This window comes from Lethenteron reissneri, chromosome 30 (assembly GCF_015708825.2).
Source record: "Lethenteron reissneri isolate LAM-NWPU_2019-01 chromosome 30, ASM1570882v1, whole genome shotgun sequence".
NCBI lineage: Eukaryota > Metazoa > Chordata > Hyperoartia > Petromyzontiformes > Petromyzontidae > Lethenteron > Lethenteron reissneri.
The window spans coordinates 724775-730774 of NC_083808.1; the positions used below are offsets into that span (position 1 = coordinate 724775).

The 6000-nt window shown below is 59.4% G+C and overlaps 1 pseudogene; it reads right to left on the reverse strand.

The window, feature by feature from the left end:
• Positions 1 to 5831, reverse strand: part of LOC133349587 (plexin-A2-like) — a 28324-nt pseudogene extending 22493 nt beyond the window's left edge.
• Positions 5832 to 6000: the final 169 nt, after the last annotated feature.

Consider the following 6000-nt stretch of genomic DNA (forward strand, 5'->3'; position numbering starts at 1 on the left):
TTGCAGAAGAGCAGTCGCCAAAAAACACGCCGGCTCAGTGCGCTAACCACCGTGCCGCCGCTCCGCAAACCGAGCACTTGCCCACCCACGCACGCACGCACGGAGGGACGGGCAGACGGACGATGCGATGCGGGTGGAGGTTGGGGGGAGGGTTGAGACAGTAGGGGGCTCATCGGCCTGTCAAGGAAGTTTCCCTGTGCAAACGAGCGGTGTGGGGGCTGCAGATCCACTCAGCTGAATGGAGGGGGGAAGTCGTCGCCCATCAACTGCACAATTCCTGGCCTCGTGCGCAGCAGCGGTGCTTAGCGGAGGGCTGCGTGAAGCTATCCGAGAGTTTGTTTACCTCCTTGGGGATATGTGTTTGTGTTTACGTGTGTGCATGCGTGTGTGTTTCCACGTGTGGTGTGAGTGTGTGTTTAGGTGTGTGTGGTGTGAGTGTGTGTATGTTTAGGTGTGTGTGGTGTGAGTGTGTGTATGTTTATGTGTCTGTGTGGTGTATCTGCATGCGGTGTGAGTGTGTGTAGCGGTTAGCTCTATGCATCACTACGAACCCGACGACTCTAGTTCGATTCCCGCTCACGGCCAACACCAGTGACGATTATCTCAACCGATCCTGAGCCTCCCCTAGGTCGACTCAGCCTCAAATGAGTAGCCAGTGCGGCGTGCAAACATCGCCACTGGGGAGACAAAGGTGGTCGGGCGTGGTGCTGGCCACCCACCCCCTCGTGTACCGTTCATAGGTGCTCGCTAACAGCACTTGCCCCTACAGTCTGTTAAGGCTATACGAGGATCTTTATCTGTGTGTAGAGAGAATGTGGTGCGCGTGTCGGAGTCACGGTCCAAAGTTGCCAAACTCCGTGAGTGACATCGCAAATGACTCCACTGGGTGAGAGCGAGCGGCGACCACGGCCCCGACTGGCGGACACGACCCACGTGCAGGCCGGAGCGGCGCTCGTTCACCTCGTGGCCACACAGCGGCAGCTGCCACGGGGGGTTCTCCTGGGCGAGACTACCGCTCGGCGCCTCGACATGCACCGATGGGGGGAGGCGCGATGTCCATATCAAGCAATGGTGGTGATGGTGGTGATGATGGTGGTGATGTTGATGTGATGATGGTGGTGATGGTGATGATGGTGGTGATGATGGTGGTGATGGTGGTGGTGATGATGGTGGTGATGATGGTGGTGATGTGATGGTGGTGATGGTGATGATGGTGATGATGGTGGTGATGGTGGTGATGATGGTGGTGATGATGGTGATGATGGTGGTGATGATGGTGGTGATGTTGATGTGATGATGGTGGTGATGTTGATGTGATGATGGTGGTGATGGTGATGATGGTGGTGATGATGGTGGTGATGTGATGGTGGTGATGGTGATGATGGTGATGGTGGTGATGGTGGTGATGATGGTGGTGATGATGGTGATGATGATGATGGTGGTGATGATGGTGGTGATGATGGTGATGATGATGATGGTGATGGTGGTGATGTTGATGTGATGGTGGTGATGTGATGGTGGTGATGGTGATGATGGTGGTGGTGATGATGATGGTGGTGATGTTGATGTGATGGTGGTGATGATGATGATGATGGTGGTGATGTTGATGGTGGGATGATGGTGGTGATGTGTGATGATGGTGGTGATGGTGCTGATGGTGATGATGGTGGTGATGGTGCTGATGGTGTGATGGTGGTGATGGTGATGTGACGGTGGTGATGATGGTGATGATGATGGTGGTGATGATGGTGGTGATGGTGATGGTGGTGATGTGATGATGGTGAGAGGCAGCAGCACTCACGTCGACGCTCTCCACCCCCTTGTACTTGGCCCTCATCTTGGGCTCCTGGACCGTGCCCAAGTTACTGCCCGTGACCGTGAGCAGCGTTCCTCCACTGCGCGCACACACACAAAGACAAAGATCCCCCATGTAGACATAACAGACTGTAGGGGCAAGTGCTGTTAGCGAGCACCTATGAAGGCCGGTGCGAGGGGTGGCCGGCCGGCTTTATCTCCACACAAGACACACACCACACGCGCGCACACTAACGCATTACAAACACTGGCGATCGGTGGTGGTGTCTCGACGAGGTTACGCCAGGCTAGGTGCACTTTGAAGCCGTGTCAAGTGGGACGGGGATGGGTTGAACGAGTTCACGCTCGGAGCCGCCGCCCTCATTTTGCTCGAGCCTCTCGCGGCGTTCACCGTTCACGCCCGGCGCCCGCCGCTCCACTGCTGGATGAAGGCCCCCCCCCCCCCCCCCCCCGCCCCCCCCCCCGCTGTGTAATGATGATACGCTGCCGCCTTCCCACATTAAATTATACACATCCTGTCAGCCACACGGCCTTCCGGCAGTGCATCATTTCAGCAGTATTGGTTCAACGCAATATTCAGTACCCCAATGGCAGAGTGAGGCAAGGACCATCGACACTCCGGTGATTGTTTGACCATACTTCACCACGCTGGTCAGTGGCAGTAAATACAACTCGGGTCGCCGGGTTCGTAGCGCACCGAGCCAACCGCTGTGCCTGCCGTTCCCACCGCGTGCATCTAATGGAGGCGCGTGTGAGTGCGTATGTGTACGTGTGCTCAAATAAACAGACGGCTGTCCGAGATTCCATCGAATGAGTTCTCCCCATCTCATTTTCAGTGTGGGATCGAGCGTTTTGGCCCTGTGTGCGCGCGTGCGTGTGCGTACTGCGTGATGGTCCACTCGGGCTCGATGCGCGTCACGACGGGGTCCTCGGTGTACTCGTAGCGGAGGGCGCTGCTCAGCTCGGCGCCGTCCAGAGACACGGAGACGGCGACGAAGTCGGGCCCGCGGGGCGCCCACGCGGACGTGCACACGATCTCGCCCGCACTCCGACTGCCGCACGCAGACGCAGACGCACGCGCGGACGCAGATACAGACAGAAACACAGCCGCACACATTCACAAACAGACACAAACACAAACGCGCGCACACAGAGACCGAGTTCAAAGTTCATGACCTCTCTATTCACACCGAGCAGAGTGGCGCTGACGAGAGCTACTGGCGAGCACCTGTTGCTCCGAGAATGGCGCTACATGCGGGCCAGCGAGGCCGATAGTTCCGCGAGAATCGAACCCGGGTCGGCGCTCGCGGTCCCTGTCGGCGAGCGGCGTCGTGTCAGAACCGAGCGGGAGGGGCGACGCTCCCCGGCGCTCGCCGTCGGGTCGACGGATCGGCACGGCATCCTCGTTGTTCCAGCGGCGTGGGGAGCGTGCCGTCCGGCGGCCCCGTGCGTCGGTGGCAGCGCCGATGTTTTCGCGCTGCTCTTTTTTTAACCCCAGTCCCCAATTAGTCCACGTTTGAAAAATGGACTTTGGCAGCTGTTACGGTTAATTACGGCGAAGGGCTCGGCGCACTAATCAAATGGAAAAATCACACCTGGAGAGCAATTACCGCCACAGCGGTCACCGCGCACCAGTGGAAAGGCCGAGCGATCTGCTCCGGGCGACCGAGACTAACAAGAGCCGGAGCGTTGCGGCGTCGCGTCCCGCCGGCACGGCCGTAATTGCCGAGCGGTAAACGCTCCGCCAGGCCTGGGCAGAGTGCGCCGCGGCACTCGGCGACCCCCCGCTGCGCGTCGTCCTCGGAAGCTGGCGGCACGGCCGTGAAAGTCGAGGCAGAGGTCGCGGGGGCAAGGGTCACGGGGCGGGGGGTCACCGAGGCAGGAAGTGGCGGGGCCAGAATTTGTGGGACCAAAGGTCACGTGGCCAGAGGTAGGGTAAAAAGCGACGAGGTCAGAGTTCACGGGACCGCCAATCTTCAGAGTGGAGGTCGCCGGTCAAAAGGGAAGCTGCCGGCCGCTCCGGTGGCGAGTGGCGCGGCGACCACCGGCGGGGTGCTCGGCACGGCGGATCGGGGGTGGCGTCGCTCACCGTGGAGACGCTGTAGCCAAGGGGCCTGGTTCGGGAGACCCCCGTGTAATCCGGCTAATCCGGCTAAGGCTGTCGACTCATTTGCGCGAAAAACCGATTTGACCACGGGCGGCAACAGCGGCGACGCTCACGCTCCCCCGTCTCCACGACGACGCCCGTCGCCCGCGCGCCCCGATTGATCCGGCGGTGCCGTCCTCGCCGCCGTCACCTGCGCAGCACGCAGCTCTCGTTGCCCAGCGCCACCCCACCGCGCTGCCGGCGTCCAGTGCACTCCGTGGAGGGAGACGCGCGTGCCGCCCGACACGGGGCCGCGCGCCGGCGCCACCGTGCGCACCGCGGTTGCTGGGGGGGGGGGTGGGGGGTGGCAGAGGGACACACACAAAGACAAAGATAACCAGTGTAGTCTTGGTGGGGCAAGTGCTGTTAGCGAGCAGCACCTATGAAGGTCGACACAGCACACGAGGAGGGGGGGGTGCACAGCACCACGCAGCGTGCCAACCGCTGCACCGCTGCTCCCCATGCAGGAACACGATACACCACGACGTGGAGTTACACAGCGTGCAAATGCAACCGCTTGTCAACATATCGTAGAGAAAGAGTCAGGTGTTTTTATTTTATAGGTCTATGGCTCTGTATGTCCATTCGTGGGAGTCAATGGGACTCTTTGAGAGTCTATGGGTCTCTGCGTGGATGTATGGATCTCTGTGTGAGTCGATGGGTCTCTGCGTGGATGTATGGATCTCTGTGTGAGTCGATGGGTCTCTGAGTGAGTCTATGGGTCTCTGTGTGATTCTATGGGTCTCCGTGTAAGTCTATGGGTCTCTGTGTGAGTCTATGGGTCTCTGTATGAGTCTATGGGTCTCTGTGTGAGTCTATGGGTCTCTATGAGAGTCCATGGGTCTCTGCGTGGGTGTATGGGTCTCCGTGTGAGTCTATGGGCCTCTATGAGAGTCCATGGGTCTCTGCGTGGGTGTATGGGTCTCCGTGTGAGTCTATGGGCCTCTATGAGAGTATATGGGTCTCTGTGTGGGTGTATGGGTCTCTGTGTGAGGGAAGCAGTTGGTCACAGGCAGAGGAGAGGAGGAAGGTCTGGAGCCAGAACTTGACCAGGGGGCAGGGAGCTGACAGCACGGATGGCTGCGGGAAGGGAGTTCCAGACTGTGGGGTCAGCAAAGGAGAATGAGCGACCCCCCACAGAGCGAAGGTTGACCAGGGGCTTCCCTAAGAGCCTTGGTTACTGGAGCAGAGTGAGATGAGAGATGAGAGGTAGGAGAGTGCGTGGAGGGAGCAGAGAGATGAGAATGGAGAGGTCGGTGCAAAAGGGTCCGTGGAGGATCCAGACGCTTCGCGAGAGAGACGACAGCTGAAGGAGGTGCGCAGGGTGAGCCAGCGCGACCGATGGCACCTGCCAGCACAAGCCGCTCCGCTGCGATTGTGAATATTTATACGTGGCGGTTTAACCGAAGACATTACCTGCATGCCGTTATTGATTTCAGTTTTTATAAAAATCCATGCCTGTTATTTAATCCCGTGCCCATTGACGTTGGCGTTATTGCCATCGATCGAGGTTGTGACGCGCGTAGATCACGCGTCCTTGCCTTACCCGCCGCCTTCGCACCCACGCTCCACACCTCTCCGTCTCCCTTCGCACCCGGCCCACGTCCCCCCCCCCCCGCCCACCGCCCTTCGACCCCAACATCCATCACTCATCACCTCTCCCCACCAGCCACGGGGTCCGGAAAATCCGTGCGCACGCGTGGCACCGCACCCTACATACGTGGTGCCGTGTGCGTGCGGTGTGCGTGCGTGCGGGACATACCACGAAGGTGTAGACCTGCTTGGACAGAGCCATGTACTGCGCCACGCACTCCTCCACGCAGATGTGCGCGTGCCCGCGAACCTGGTGCCGCCCGTCGGCGCGTGCCATCCGGCACACGATCCTGCGTGGTGGCACAAGCTCCTGAGAACGCGCCTCGCGGATCGTCGTCGATGCGACATCGTCGTCATCGTAGTCAAGGTCTCATCATCGTCATCGTCGTCATCGTAGTCAAGGTCCTCATCATTGTCATCGTCTTCATCGTAGTCAAGGTCTCATT